General features: G+C 31.0%; 1 protein-coding gene across 3 annotated transcripts in view; it reads left to right on the forward strand.

Annotated features, from left to right (window-relative positions):
* The first annotated feature begins 2289 nt into the window (after window positions 1-2289).
* The window catches only part of LOC108904063 (A-kinase anchor protein 1, mitochondrial), a 68766-nt gene continuing 53827 nt past the window's right edge, over window positions 2290-17228 (forward strand). For 2 of the 3 annotated variants that reach the window (XM_018706457.1, XM_018706456.1), the window contains exon 1: window positions 2290-2427. The gene's annotated coding sequence lies outside the window, so the exon portion shown is untranslated. Of the gene's footprint in view, window positions 2428-11351; window positions 11538-17228 lie in introns of those variants that run through there. The other variant, XM_018706459.2, reaches the window with a different exon arrangement.

Here is a 17228-nt window from a genome sequence, read left to right on the forward strand (position 1 = left end):
TGGCGGGTGTACCTTTGCAATGGAGTGGTATTAATCTTCTGAGGTATTTATTTAGAAAAAAAAAAAATTAAGTTTTTTTTTTTTCAAGAAATACAGATATCAGAAATAGTCAGTTTAAGTACCTACTAATTATAGTCTCTATTTTTCCATGTTTAAAATTTAATGTGTAAAACACATAATATGGAGTAGGTACAAAATGAATAAAAACTTACCCTTAAAGGGTAGATCCTGAAGATAACTTTTATGCAATATTATCAAAACGGTTCGAGGTAAAGTAATGAAATTTTTAACACTCTTTTGAGTTTTTGAGAAAAAAATTCCGAAAGTTTGTCGATTTCGTACCTTTTTTCATATTAAATTGTAAATATCTCGAAAACGAAGCATTTTTAGAATTTTTGTCAAAGAACAAAAAGTGTTTATTTTGGTCCATTTTACAGTAAATAAACTGTTTTCAAAGCCATTCGGCGAGTAATTTCTTTTTTACAACTTTTTTATTTATAACAATTGACTGACCACGCCGAAAAATATAAAAAAATATGTAAATTATCAGAAAAATACACTTTATAAAATAAAAAAGTTTCATGCTGTAGGTTTTTGTTTTAAAAATTTAGTCGGTTTATGCTTTCAATTAAGGGGTGAACCGCTCGCCTATTTGTATCTCGTGATTCTACCCAAACACGTAAGTCCCGCGGATGCAAGAAGCCGATGCTCATTCTAATGATTGCGGATTGTTTCGAGATTTAGATGTGCAATGAATTAGGGCTTAAGGCCGATATTAATTTCTTGGTTCCCCCTTAAAACATAGTATTCTAAACTTATTGTATTATAGTTTTCTTTATTTATCATCAGGAAGTGGGTTTTTAGTTTCATTCATTATAAATGTAACGTCTTGTATATTTATACTTAAGTATTCTGCATTATTTCTAAGGCCGTACACAAAGTCGGCCACATGACATTTCGTCAGATAAACCCCTAAACTTTATACAAATTAAAAACCTCTATATTAGATATATTTTTTGGAGAAATAAAATTTTTAGCGACAAACCCAGCATACAACACAAAAATATGGGGGTGGAAAATCTAGGTGCCACGAATTTAAAGATTCATGCAAAAAACATCGCCTTGTCAAATCGAGATGTATTCAAATTGAATATCCTATGAGATACAATTTCGGACTGACAGGGGATACTGCAAAATTACATTAGGAAAATTACATTATCGCCGTGACGTACCCCTACTCGCGACATATATTTAATTACGTAATCCCGGTTTACACCTACGATATTGAGCGGAAAGGGTTTAAACATTATCTGCCTGTGTCTGGATGATTGCCATTTATTTTATATTTGCCAACCTATCTCTTAATGATACCTTGAACATAATGTTAACATGAATAAGGATAGTATTTTCGAAATAAAGCTTCTTAACTTTCTGTTGCACTTTATTATAGAAGTGTATAGGTATGTTTTAAAACATTTGATTATACCTAGATAGGGACAACTAAATAATTCCTTCTCAACTTAATCTTTTTTAATAAATGTTTATATTTTAAAACAACCATAAAATATTATGAAGATACATTTTTATCATTACTTATTTTTTTTACGTTAGTGATTACGAATTTGTACTTATGATGTGAATGAACTTCATAAAATTCTCTTTACATACGTTGTAAATAATACCTATTTATACCTGTATTCAAAATTAATGATATCTGTTCCATATAGGTTCCATATCGTTTAATTTATTAAACTAAACAATATAATTTTACTTACAAGGTTTATAGTTAATTAGTTTCGTTATGTTTTTGAATTAAAATAGCAGTTTCTAATTTTCAAATTTAGTCATCGTCTTCAACACCGGTGCCATCTATCAGTGGCTATCACAACGGTATGTATAATTAATTTCTAAGGTAATTACAGAAAACTACATTGCTTATTATAAAAATTATTTCCGTCCTACAAAATTTATAATAACAAATATCCTTATTAAAATGAATAACCTATATTCTGAAGTATCTACAATATTTTATATAATATTTTAATAAATATACTATAGATTTCTATGAATACGGTTTCAAATTAAAAGATATCTGCGCCATCTATGATGAATATATAATAGTTCATAACTTGTCTATCCAGATTTCTCAAGAAAATTTTCATATTACAGAAAATTATCAGCAATACTTTAATAAATTCGTAAAACAATTGTTAGATGGCATCAGCTTCCGCCCCATGAGCTTCTGTTACCGACGATGCGCCGCCATGATGCGAACATAGAAACATACATTCTGAGCACGTGGAAAGTTGCTCTGCTCCTGTTTTGATTTAGTGAATATATTAACGAAGTTTTAGTGAATCTTGTGTGAAAATAAGCACTTTAGACATCCTTCGTCTAAATAGCACAAACAACCAACTTCAGCAAACCGTAAGTGCTCTTTACTTTATATACTTTACTCTGCCATAACTGCAATCTGTTAGCTTTTGTGGCCGGCATTTTATTTTTAAGAAATTCCGTACATAAAATCAATTTGGTAACTGTTAAACACCAGCATTTAACCAGCGAGTTGTATATAAATGTCAACATCTCGAATTAAATCACGTAAAATCTTTAAAATCTGTTATGTAGACGTGTTGAAAAACGTGGACGATCCTATTTTGACAGGCTGAGGAAATTAAAGTATCCAATTTAATCTATGACAAATACTATTTAAGTACTTGGATGTAAGCTAAAGGAAAGTTTTTCAGTTATCAGGACCTAGGTATACATTGCGAAAATTTTTAAATTTATACGGTTTATGCACCAGGTCTATTTTTAGTTTTTCGTGTGTTATTGGCTGACCCATTTGCAAAGAATTCTACCCACTGTTTATTACAGTTTTGATGCACAGTCGGCAAATTTATATTTATATAAATAGCCACAATTCAGTCAATTGATTGTTATATATGGTTTGCCGTTGTCCATATTTTGTAACATGAAATTTTCACTGCTCCATACGCCCCACTTTGTTGAGATCAAAATATTTAAAGTGAAGGTATCTCTTACTTCCATATGTAGGTGTAGGTATTAGAAATCAATTTAATTGTCAGAAATTCTCACTTTTAAATTGGAAAACGAAAACTGACTGTATACCTCGACTAAATACTACTAACATAAGGTATAGTTAATTTACTGGATAAGATCTAGGGGTGTGCTAAGTATACGATATTTATTTTCTAAAAGTATGTAGGATATCTAGAATATGTAAAAATAATAGTAATAAATAGTAAATGTGTGCAAATGATTACGTATTTACAGTAATTTAACAGGCTAAGTACAGTAAATGCAATATGCAATATATTAATAGATAATTTTTACAAAATTTTCCTTGACAAATTCTTTCTTAAATACTCAAAACTTTTGTGTCACAAGGTTACCGGTTCAATACAAATTTCTTTCGAATTTATACCAAGGTAACCGGTTTTTTAAAATTTATTTTAACGCTAAAATAATAGGGAAGAAATACTGCCTTCAAATTTGTATTTTTCTAACACCTACATGACTTTTATGCAACCCATATTTATTAATGACACCTTAATTGTTTACATAGTTTTACTGCAATCTGTGAACATCAAACACCTGGATATTATATTTACTGGGCATATATTGAAGAGGATATATTTATTATAGATATTTAGACAGATTATAAAATATCTAGTCTCTAATTTATAATAGTCTACCCTCGAGTTTACCCTAATGAAGCTTAGGCCAAAGTAAGTTTCTAATACCTTGCTTGTGTAAAATTGACTCCAATCTTCAATGGAATGTATTATACCTGACTGTTACAGTTTGGCAAATTTTGATCTGTTAATCTGATTGATATTTTACACGTGACTGTTTTGTTGTTTGTATACTCTGTGAAGGAAACTGTGGTTTTATAATAAGTTCAGGAAATTGTAATATTTATTATTTCACTTTACACAATTCAAACATTAACGTGAATAATATGTAGGTTTTTAATTATTTTTATACGCTTGTATGAAATTCAGGAAATATTATAATTTTTTATGGATTTGTTTACCGTGTTTTATGGCTTTTATAGTTTTCATACAGTACCTATTGTTTTGTTATTTTATCAGTTGTAAATATATATAAATAATTTTAATATGTATCAAAGGCTGTATAAAACATAATAAATATGAAAAAAATTAATTCCATTATATTGTACATTTATGTCTAGTTATAGAAACTTTTCTCAAGTCAATAAAATAACATTTATTATAATAATTACCGTTTTAGAGTAAAGTGAAAGAAAAGTTTGTATGAAGTGTAAATTTTACTTACATAGTCCGACGAGAAAATAAGTACTGATTGCTAACGTCAATTCCAAAACGAAAAAAACTGGAAATTTTGCTGTTATTGTGTAATCCTATTTCTGCAGTGCAATGTACTGCTAGGCGATTCGCACGATCGAATTTGTACTATTAGCTTGATGGTATCTCGATATACAAAAAAACATTTTCAACGATACTTCTAATATTGATGATGGTATCTGAACTTTAAAGAATCTTAATAAGTTGCAGGAACGGTTATGCTGTACAACATTTTGTTGTACGGGTACTGAGAATCTATTATTAAAATTTCGACAGATAATAAATGTAGCTTGTGGGATTATGAATTCTTTGTTAAATAAAATAATTTGTTAGGCAAGTCTTTGTTTATGTTAGAATTTTTTTGTTACAGCTTTATTATCCTAAATTTTATTCAATAAAACGAAAAATCATACAGTAACTACTCCCATAAAGTTTATAGGCAGTTATTTTCCAACTAAACTAAAGTTTTCTTATATGTATTTACAACATTGTAGGCTGATATTTGATCTTTAAAACTAAAAAAAAAAACATATTTGTTTACCTCATAGTTTGTTTACTGAAATCATTATGTCGAAATACCTAATTATATGTATGTATTATTGACATAAATCTATTGCCATTTCTGGTGCCATACTTCCTGTTGTGTGCTTACATACAGGAAGTCATCTACGCATCATTATTTTTCGCGTATTACACCTTAGGGGTATAATAATTAACATAAAAAATTTATTCTGGGCAAAAAAATAGATTATATAATAATTACCGGAATTGAAATATTTGATATTCATTTAGATTTAGATTGTATGCTATGACCATGTTTGACACAGTTTTGTTAATGCTTATCACATTCTGACAAATAAATTACACTAAATAGTGTTACCTACTTATTTAAAATTATATGAAATTATAAGTGGTTGAAATAACAATGTAACATTTTTGACATTATATTTAAGCTTCAAGGTAATTTTTTTCGATAACGATAGTATAATCAAATAATGTAAGCGGAAATTCATATTCAAAAAATGTAATTGTATTGTTTTTCAGTGTAGATAGGGGATCAAAAATCTATCGGAGTTTATTTTTTTGTTCCAATGACGCAATTCGTTATAAAATGAAATCTTATCTAAAGAGGATACTTGATATTTTTTTCATAGTTATGTTGGTTAAATATACCTTTAACAATTTACAAACACACATTTAAATAGTTGAAGTGGCGGTATTATCTTAACCTGAAATTCAAAATAGTTTTTGGCAATTTATTTTTTTATTTACAATTAACATTAATGTAAAATGTTTCACATCTCGAATGGATTCTAGAAAGTATTTATTTAGGTTGATTCTGCTTTTTGTCGAACTAAATATTTGCATCCATTTATATTAATTATATTCAGCTTTAGTATTAAACAAAACGGATGTGATATACAAATATAAGTATTAATATGTCTTGACATATCTAAAATTTTAATTCTATTATAAGTGACGTTTGTTAATAAAGATTAAAATAATAGAGATTAATAATTTGTCTCAGGAAGAGGGGATATAAAAGCTAACAAGCTAAAGCCTTCTCTAAATTCAGTAGATTAAGTTGGATTTCAAAAATTCAGATATATTTAATTGATCTTTAAAAATCGTGTGAAAGATTGTAATGCAAATCAACAAAATTGTTCGTTGTGAGTAATAATGAAAATAATTCGGCCTAGAAGAAAGAAATCCAAATGCTTTTAAACACTAGAATAATGTTTCCATTAGTTTTGAATTCGTCAGAATTCTGATTTTAGAATATTTTTTAGTGGCCCAAAAAGTAGCTTTTACTTTTAAGATTATTGGCTATAGAAGAATTTTTCAAAATAATGTATCTATAAAATATCAAAACAAACAGTTCAAAAAACTATTCCTGAAGTATGTGAACCCTCAATTAACGGTTTAAAACAGAGGTCCCCAAACTTGTTTGCTTCGTAGACCACGTGCCATTTTTTTTTTGTTTTGGGTAGAACCTCCCCTTAATATTGAATTGTTACAAATTCATCAATTTCAAATGTGTTTTTGAGAGCTGACACAATGCAAGTTTTTACAAGTGACAAGTGTTGCGAGTGTAGTAAATAAAATAATTGTTTATTATGAAATTTTTAATAATTCTTATACAGTTTAATATATAAGTAAGAAAATAATCATTAAACTTCAGTTTCTGTTTTCGCTGACGTCGACCCCTTGCAGTTCTGAGTCGACCCCTAGAGGTGGATTTAGACCATTTTGGGAATCGTTGGTTTGAAGGATACAGGTCGATATGACTTTTTCATTTATTTTGTTAAAGTTTAATTGTACGTCGCTTTAGAGATGGCTACTTTAAATTAGTTCTAAAATGTTTCCTTAATTAAACCGCTAATTAGATTATTTCTTGATTTTTTTAAATTTTTCCAAAGGAAATATCAAAACGCATTCGTATGTCATACCAAACATTTTTCTTTACATTTATACCAGTATTCTTTTAAATTTCAACAGTTGCAGGTAGACATGTTTTTCAAATAAATTAATTGGTTTTATTATTTATTCGTGTAACCACTGCATTTTCTAGGTACCTATTGTAATTATATTTACTATGAAGGTGTTGCGTAAGTGGGTAATTATTATTGTAGATACCTGCTTATGCAACATGGCTAGATATTTGAAGAGAAAATAAATTGAGGTGCGAATACTAAATTGGCAGAAATATTTTTGCAAATAGAATGTATATTTTTAAATACCTACTCACTTTCCACATTGATAGGATGAAAACTTTTTTGGAACCGCTGCGCGCTGACTCCACAGATGGCTCTGCTTCTGTTGTACACGAAGATGTGCAATTAACTCGCTGTTTTCATCAGTGTTTTCATTCATTTATTGTTGCGATTTTAGAATATTTTTTGCAATTAATGTACACACCACAGGCTCATTGTCCTTTCACAACAAGAAAACAGTTCACTGATAATTTTCATAATAAAAACGGCTTTTTGTAATGAAAGCAGAGTAAGAACTGAAAACGAGACGAAGAAGCGGATTACAGGGCCACAACTATTCACCCGTTTTTATGTAGTATGTAACTAGGGGACGATTCCAGAGATGCTCAATAAGTTTTAATGATTTTGATTATTGAAAAGTCTTAGGTAATACTAATGCATTCTGTCAACTGTTAAAAACTTATCTACAAGTCTGTAAATACCCTACATTTTGGTTTAATCTAAACACCGATCCAAAATTTAAAGTATTGTCATGAAAGCATAGCGTAGCATTTTTAAATAGTCTTTTATTAACACCCGCGAATTATGTCAAAACTATGAAAATATCGAGTTAAAGGTCCTTTTGAAAAACACTTACTTGACGATGCAGAATACCGAACAGTTATATTTATATTATCCAAGGCATAACATTCATAAATGAGGTAATTAGCAGTTTAATAAACGTCTCGTCATGGTACCTAATGCGACTGGACCGCTTCCAAGAAAGCTTCTCAGAGGTGGAGAGCGTAAATTGAGGTAGAAGTTCAGTTACCCGAGCTCCGCCGTAAGTCGTCCTTTTACTCGTGACTACGGACGTAGCTCTTGTGTTCTACTATTATTATTTTTTATTTGATCCGTCCGCGTATCCCTGTCTCTCTATTAGATCAATTTTTTAACGATATTTATGATACCATGTTAAATGTGCTGTTAATCATTTGTCGATACTTGAGGCTATTTGTTATATTTTTTTATTGGAGAAAGGGCGTTTTGATGCGTATGTTTTTCAATTATTACCAATTGATCGCTATTTTTTTTCTGTTTTATATGCAATCATTAATTTGAATAATAGCTGGCTGGAAATATGAATCGTGTATCATTAATCACGATCAAAACATAACTATCAATCCTGACTAAAATATTATGTACTCGTAGTGGTGATATTGTTTTTGTTACACCTTTCAAAAACGTGAGGCGAAAGTGTCGTACGCCAATGACCAGTTTGAATATGAACGATCTTTTTTCATATAAGTACACTATAAATATTGAGATGCAACTGCTTTATGAAACAAGCCAAACAATTTTTCTAAAAATACAGTGTGTACAATACGAAAATATCTTTATACTCTACGAGGCTAAGGATGAGTAAAACAGGGAACGTGAACGTCGATATGCAGGGTATTTACAAACTTGCAGTTGACATTTGAAGAATGATATCTACTGACTTACCACATTGATACATTGATACGAACGATCATTTTTGGGACCGCTGACTCCATCGATAGCTCGGCTCGTTCTGTTTGCTACAATTAAAGTAGAACTAACTGATTATAACCGAAAATTCAACTAGCCTTTGTTTCCTTTTACTGCGACTTATGTTATCCGTAGTATTTTTGCCTCCTAATCACGAATCCGGTATCAGAATTGAACTATCACATCACAGGAATATCCTAACCTCAAAAAGCAGGTAAAAATAGCAAAAAATCACGAAAAAGTGCTGGGAAAAATATAAAAAAAAATTTTTCTATACTCAAATTTTCATTTATATGGTTAAAACCCCGATTCTTTTTCTAACCTCAAAAAAACAGGTCAGTTAAGGGTCAGATATCACAAATTTTCAAAAAAGAACAGATTCGTGCCAAATTTGGTATACGGGGTCGCTGATCACGGATCCGAGGTCAATTTTGCAAAATTCAAGATGGCGGAATCAAGATGGCCGACCAAGTTTTCAAAAAAATAACAGATTCGTGCCAAATTTGGTATAAGGGGGTTTTCGGGGTCGCTGATCACGAATTCGAGATCAGATTAACAAAATTCGTTTTTTATTTTATTAAATGAGATTAAGTAGAAAATTCGTAAATAGATTTTTTACAAAAAAAAAGAAGATATATCCGAAAAAAAGATTAAAAGCTGATTGGGTATTCAGGTTATAGAGTAAACAAAAATATTACAAAATGAATTTCGTAATTCTGACCTCGAATACGTAATCGGCGACCCCAAAACCTCCGTATACCAAAGGCGCAAATCTTATTTTTTGAAAATTTGGTCTGTCATCTTGGAATTTTGCAAAATTGTCCTCGGATCCGTGTTCAGCGACCCCAAAAACCCCTGGATACCAAATTTGGCGCGAATATGTTATTTTTTGAAAATTAGTGATATATGACCTTAATTGACCCATTTTTTGAGGTTAGAAAAAGAACCATCAATTCTGACGGCGGATTAATGTTCGGCGGGGTCTTAGCCGTATAAATGAACATTTGAATATAGGAAAAAAATATAGTGTTTATCCTAGCACTTTTTCGTGAATTTTTACCTATTTTTTGAGGTTAGGAACTTCCTGTGATGTAATAGCTCAATTCTGACACCGGATTCGTGATCAAGAGACAAATATACTACGGATAACATATGTCGCATGAAAAGTACAGACATTTTTTGTGTGGCTGTGTTATTGATTTTTCAATGTATATTTCATATCAAATAATATATGTTTATGTACCATATCTTTATTTTTGTTTGATGTATGACTTAGCATTGTGATTTTCACTGTACACCTATACAATTGTTATAAACACATTTACAATACTTAAACTATTGTTTTTTGTATCTGGAAGCAAAATACGTGAGTTGTTTAAATATTAGCATGTTGCAAATATGTTTTATTACTAGTACTCGCTTTGCGTGGTTTTTATTAATAATAAGTTGAGATGATAAGAAAAATAAAATGGAATACCTACGCGAATTCTATCGGTTATTAAAAAACGCACTTAAATACAACTACAATGGTTAATCCTGAATAAACCTGAAAAATTTGTTATTCGTTACTTTCATGTTTAATAAAATCGGCTCCTATTATAACGACACTCTGTGTAGCATGTGAAACTAAATTAATAACTTAAAACAACTATGCCAATCATTCTTTTTTGTCGTGCAAGCGAACTCTGAAAAATCTTAATTACTACCTTCAATCCGAAAATTAATATTTTTACCACGGTACATAGGTTATGTAACGGTTGTTGATTGCTCTTGGTTTTTACGTTAGTGTTTTTAATGTCCGTAGGAAGGTATCAATCCTACCTATAGCAAAGTAGTTTTACCGTACCAATATCAGGTATTTTGAAATATTGGATGAGCTTTTGAAGAAAATTTCAAATAAAAATAGTTCATAGAATACACAGAAACACGTGTAGAAAAAAGTGGAAATACTGAGAAATTAATATTTAAATACATCTAACAATCATTGGTTAGCGATTTTTGTTCTAAAATCTGACTACACCACTGGATTTTGTATCTAAATTGGATTTACACCGAATTTTTTGAGAAAATATTAACTGTTTTGTAATATTAATTAATGTTTTTATCATTTGTATTTTTCCTAAACGAAGTACAGTCCGTACGATATTTGTTGACACAGAATTCCAAGAAAACCCCTGCGCCATTTCTTGGAATTACCTGAGGTAGAAAGACATTGGCGAAAATTTCACGCCTGCCGCGGTAAATTGTTGCAGTAGTTCCGATAATAGAACTGTATTGGCTTATACTTTTTTGGAATTTCACACATTTGCTACTTCAATTTTTTGGATTAACCATTTAATTTTGATGAAATAATAACGAATTACAAATAATGACGTACACCATGAAGACATATACAAAAATGGAGCTACAACAACAATTTTAACTAAGTTTAAATATTTTTTACGTCACTCGAATTTTTCATACATTGAGTTTTGAGTCTCGAAAATTATTGAGATCTGGAAATAAATTTATAAGACAAAGTGCCATTATTATTGTTTGTTCTATCCGATCCCGAAGTCTGATGGATTAAAACTGGATCATACAGATTGTAAGGACTAATTGTCTTTACATTATAACCTACCTTTCAATTATCTGGTGTGGCAGTTATCTGCCTCACGAGCAGATGTCTTCGGTGACGGAGAGGAGGTCCGCTCGACTTTCGGAGTGCGGTCTCTCACATAGATAAATCAACTTTCTTACCTGGCTGCCGTTTCTGTTTCGGTTTTGTCGTCAGTCATCAGTGCGGTCTAAGCGTGTGTCTAAATATATATGTATATCCATGTAGTTTTTCGAGTTAAATCCGCCTACAAAGCCTAGCGGAACGGTTTGTTTTAACTGTCGTAACGTTTTCAGATCAGTGTCTTGTTGAAATAGTGTGATTTGCATAAATACCAGTTGGGGAATGTACCCGGAAATATTACGAGTAAGTGTAAAGAAGGCATCGGTTTGTAATTGTGGTAGGATATTGTTCTCTAGAGTAGTAGTAACTTGTTTTGCCTCGGTTGTTTGCGTGTTTATATAAGGTGTTAGAAAAAAGTGGGACAAGTCTTTAACCAGTGAATTTGGGCAAAAATAGCACGACTTAGCTCCTAAATCCTAAACGAATAACGGGACAAGGGAAAGCCCAATTATTTTTGCTCAAAAAATCTGTGGTTAATGTGTTGATTTACTTTTTTTGTAACATGCCATACTTGTAATCAGTACTAACCCATCCATATACATACGTGAACCACATCCTAATCTATATCAGCTCAAATTACAGCAACATAAACCGTTCTTAAAAAATATATATAACGTAAAATTAAAATTCATCGCACATAATTAGTATTGTCATAGGTTGTAAAATAAAACACAGCCGTACATCGTAGGTATAATTTTACAGGGAAATACATGTGTCATTAATGAAATATTTTTGTCGAGTCACACTGAAACCGTTTTGAAACATAAAGTCTAAAGTTTTCAACGCTGTTTTACACTAGCTATCCATTATCTAAAGTTTTTTTTTAAGGTTTAAATAACACTTGATGTGCGGGATATTCGCATAACATTCTTCCCCCCGTATCTTTCTGGCCTTTCTATCAAGAGAAAAAAATGCTAAAGACCAAATTTTTAGGAAATTTTCTTGCCATCTCACTGAAGACTAAAATTAAATCTGTACCTGTTGTCAAATTTCAGTGACACATGGACTTTTTGGTTATTCTAATTCACAGTGGTAGAGTACCTTCGAATAATTTTTCTTGAAAATATCATTGTTTATCATTATTCAACACGAGCAAGAAAATCGAATCGAAAATAGAATCGAATTCTGTATAATATGAAGGCTTACGTTTTCAAATCGGTGAAAGGACAATAAAAAAAATCCTTATGGAGTTAGGGGTTAGTCTCCATTAACTCTCATCTTGCAGTACCTCAGTGACCTTGAACTGTTGGTTAATATATATACAGGGTGTTCTGAAAGTCCATCAGGAAACTCCGGGAAGAGATTCTACGAATTAAATTTTTTTATTTTTCTATTTAAATAACTTATTATTATTCAAGTTCTATTAGTTTCTCATTTGACACACTCATGCACTAAGTAGATGAAGCTCTATTGGACCATTCAGAGAAAACTCATTATGCGCCGCTAGAGGGCACTTTACCTAGAACTCAAAATTTGTTTTGTTCGTAACTTTTTTCTCTTACTAGACACCACAGAAATTTAAATACTATTGAAAAGAAAAATAATGGAAAACATTATGTACTCTTTATTCAAGCCGATAAATGTAAACGTTTACTAGGAAATCGATATTAATGTGTTATTAAACATCAAATTTTTATAATTCAAACAAAATATATGACATGTATTCAGATCCGAACCTCTCGATAACTTTTCATTATATTAAATTTCAAAATCGGTATTAAGACCACACTAATAGGTTTAGTTTAATATGTGTATTATATTCTATTATTTTTATATCCATTAATTTTTTGTAAAAAATGAGTTTGACCTTTAATTGGCATGCAAGGACATACAAGGAAAAATTTTCTGAGCCCATATTCGGACGTAAAATTTGGCACTTTATTGCTGGCATAAAAAATAGAATTTCATTTAATATTAATCAAGTTGACCTTGGCTTGACCTTGAAATTTATGGTGAAGGTCAAGTCCAAAGTCGTCAGAATATTAATTTCTATCCTACAACTTTTACCTCAAACTTTCTTCCATCATAGGCCCCTATAATGTTAGGTTAATCGCTAAAATTTGGTAAGATTGTTCTGAAGACTGATATAAACAGCTGTTAGTTATTATCCATCTAATTTGTAATTCAAAATCCTACAAATTTAGCTTGAAACACTTTTGTTGAGTTTAGAGAAAAATTAATTTAATTTCAAAATGCCCTTGAAAGATATACGAGTATAGGAAAAATTTTATATATTGCTGTCAAAAAAACAAGTCCAATTTAGTATTTACAAGTAGACCTTGGAAGTTAGTTTGACCTTGACCTTAAGTTTCAAGGTCACCAGCATATTAGTTTCTTCGTATTCTACAACTTTTATCTGAAACTTTCTTCGATAGGCCCCAATACTGAAAAGTTATCAGGGGTTTGGGTTTTTCTGGGTCACCCTGTACATCACTGTTATTATAAAAAGGAGACGATTCCAGAAAGCGACAATTATATAGGGTGTTTCAATAAAAAAACACAAGGCTTTTTTATATCTCCGTTATATTTATTGCTTTTAAATCACAAGAAATCTTTACCATTTTTTTTGTTTTGGGGAAGGAAGGTCAAGACGATAAGGGGGGTGAAATGTTGCGTGAATATCCCTGAACTATCTGTGATTCAGTAAGAATCCTTTTCACTACAAATGGTTGCGTTAATTCATAATTGAGTTTCTTTTGTAGGCTTCTTTAAAAACGCTACTTCGTTCCGCAAAAGAAGCGATGTTAAAACATTGTCGCTTAAATTTTAATAACAATTTCACTCGGGTTTAGTTTTTGTTGGGAACCAGGATCCAGGTCAATAATTCTTCAGAAAATTGTACACTGTGGGAATGGGACACCAGCGGTGCTACATCGGATTCATCGAAACATTGTGATTAATCGTTTCCTATAATAGGTATTTCACAAAACACCAAGCCTCACCAATACTGAATGAGTCGGAGAAAAACTTATTCGTTATTAGAGGTCAGACTTAACGTCCGTTACGGTCTGTCTGTTGTGGGGATTTTATTCGGAAGTTAAATTTAATGGTCTTGTACGTAATAAAATGCAAATGGACTAATTAAATTTGTTAACTAAGGTTTCGTTTAGTTGACCGTGATTACTTTTCTTAATTGTTAAGGGTTTAAGGTGTACCACTTGCTTGTAAATTTAGTCATATCGTTAAGACAGAACGGGCAACACTTGGTTGGGTATTTGTCTTTGTGAGAATCCGGTTTTTGTGTTATATTCTAGTACTGTGAATAGGTGAGCTTTTTAAGTGACTTTCGTGAAAAGAAATGCAATATTTTTCAAAAGTTTTGTGGAGATATCTAAATGTTTGTTTGGCATAGCCTGACGCTGTCTTACTTAAACAAATGTAATTATTTAAGAAATTCTACCGACATTTTTTGTTAGCTGTAGTGGGTTAATCTCAATAAGTACTCCACAGTTATACCAGATGTGCTTCAAGGGTCTAATCTAGATCTACTGTTATTTGTTATTTCTATTAACGATTCAGTTAAATTATTCGAGTCTAGTAAACCGCATGTTTCGAAAATATCGCGTGGAAACCATTGAAAGCACTTCAGTGAATATGGAAAGTATAAGAAAAAATAGTAAGCTTTTCTATTTCAGCGTACGCATTCTATAGTGTTTTAAAATCATTCGTTTTCGAATAAGGCGCATTTATGTGGCACCCACATTATATTTTTACATATATGGTGGAATTAGTAGATACATATAAAAAAGCTTTCTAAAAATCTAAACAGCCAGTAAAATCCACCAAATATGCAGGAAAATTCTATGGAGATTAGGACAAATATAGGGGAATCCAGCACATTAGTTTATCTTGAAATGCTAATTAGGTTTTTTGCTACTAATTGTGTTCATTTAATGGACGTTGATGGCTGATTTAATACGAATAACTTTCGGTGAAGGTATGTTGGGATTGCTTTATTTTATTCTCTTACTAAAATATACGTTTTAATTTGATTTAAATGTATTTAAACCAATTCAAATTAATTATAAAAGTGGTATTAGAAATAACATCAATTGAAGTCCAACAATGTTATATTATTATTATTCCTGATATCGTTAAATAATGTAATCTTTCAAAGAAACATTTTTTGTTTTCTTTTTATTGTTTATCTGAAAAAGTATACATACATCCAAATGATTTAAATTCGTTGCATTGGAAACTTTAAAGGTTGCACTTGTAAGGTTTTTATATCTTTTTTACGTAAAAAAATGTGAGAAAATGAAAAAATGTATTACAGTGTGTCCCACTTAAGCATTAGCCACCCATGTAAAATTGTTATTTATTGACCGATTTATTTCAACTTATTTTTTGTTTGATAGATCTCAGAAAAAGGAGTAGAATGTATAATTTGCGTATTTTCGTGGTCTAAGTCATGGCCAACTGAGAAGCGTTTTATAGGAAGAAAAAACGAGAAATAATATTAGCGATTTTTGATATTGAGTGTAATTTTCTTAAGGAGGATCTGGTGCTTTAGGGGGTGAAGCGTGACGCGGGGGGCTATACTTCCCTTGTTATAAAATCGAGTTTAAAATACTTAAAATTATATATTTCCATTTCTCAATTATTATTTTTTACCTAATTTACATAAATAAATGTCCTTGTCATGTATATAGGTATACATTATGCTACGTGATCGCTTTTAACATATAGAATGTCGGATGCATGAAGAACAGAGTCGGCAGAAAGGCAAATTTGTGACCATAAGAAAATATGAGTGGTTGAGATTTAGAACAGAAAACAGGAAAAAAGCTATTGAAGAGAAGTTTGTGTAGCCAGAACCTCAGCACACCGTTCGAGGGCATCAACTAATCCACATAGCATACCATGGCACAAAGCATACACTAGTCTTTTTGCAAGAACTTTTTTGTATTTTAGACTATCTACAAACTGTGATCAAGAAGTGATTCGCGTGGAAAAGTTTAAATATGATTTAGTTACATGCATAGATAGCATACTACTATGATGCACTTCTGTGAATGTTCCTTATAAGACAAGAGTTTAAAGCGATTGAATTACAGAAATAAACACAAATTGAATGTAATACATTAACATTGCTAATGATTAAGTCGTGTACCGAAACGTTTATTTAAATTTCCCGCCACCTGTCCTCATTCATACTTAAGGTTGCCAGATCTCCGGGTTTGACCAGGAGTCCTCGGGTTTTGATGGTACATCTTCGGGTTCCGGGTTTACATGTCATTTCTCCGGGTTTCCTTTGTTGCGGAAAAATCGTGATTTCTTCGAAAAAATTTCCCCCATTTCCTGATTCCTTCCTTTTTTTTTAGACATCAATTATACAACGTATTTACGTAACTTTTTTTTCCTTTCTCTATTGCGCTGTTGCCGTTAATCCTACGCGTTTATTACTTGGCGGACGACAGGTTACAACTTTTTAATGTTTGATAATTTATTTCACTGTGAAATATGCGGTAACCTACTTTTTTCTTTCTCTCATCTATTAATTAATGATTCTAGTAAATGTCTATATTTTTTTTCGTCTTACCATTTGCATTTTTTTATCCTTATATTTCCCATAAGAACCTATGTTAAATATTCAAATTTTTGGCATTAACTAAAAAAAAAAAACAAATCGATTCGAGAATAATTCACAGAATTTGATTTCGCCTTGCAAAACTAATATATCTGAATAACACGAAAAAAAAAAAAGGTACAAACCGAGAAACCAACTATACTGTAAACGTTTACCAGACGTTCTGAATCGTATAAATATTTTCCACGCCAAATCAAACATCTCCCTCGCGATTGCTTATAAATAATGTAACGAACGATATACATTGTTCCTAATTAAATATACCTCAAGGCTGCGTGATTACCGGCCAAAAAATCCGCAGTGGAAATTGTCGGTGCCATCATTAACATCGCCAGCGGATTATT

The sequence above is a fragment of the Anoplophora glabripennis genome, unplaced genomic scaffold (genome assembly GCF_000390285.2).
Source record: "Anoplophora glabripennis isolate ALB-LARVAE unplaced genomic scaffold, Agla_2.0 scaffold14, whole genome shotgun sequence".
In the NCBI taxonomy this organism is placed as follows: Eukaryota; Metazoa; Arthropoda; class Insecta; order Coleoptera; family Cerambycidae; genus Anoplophora; species Anoplophora glabripennis.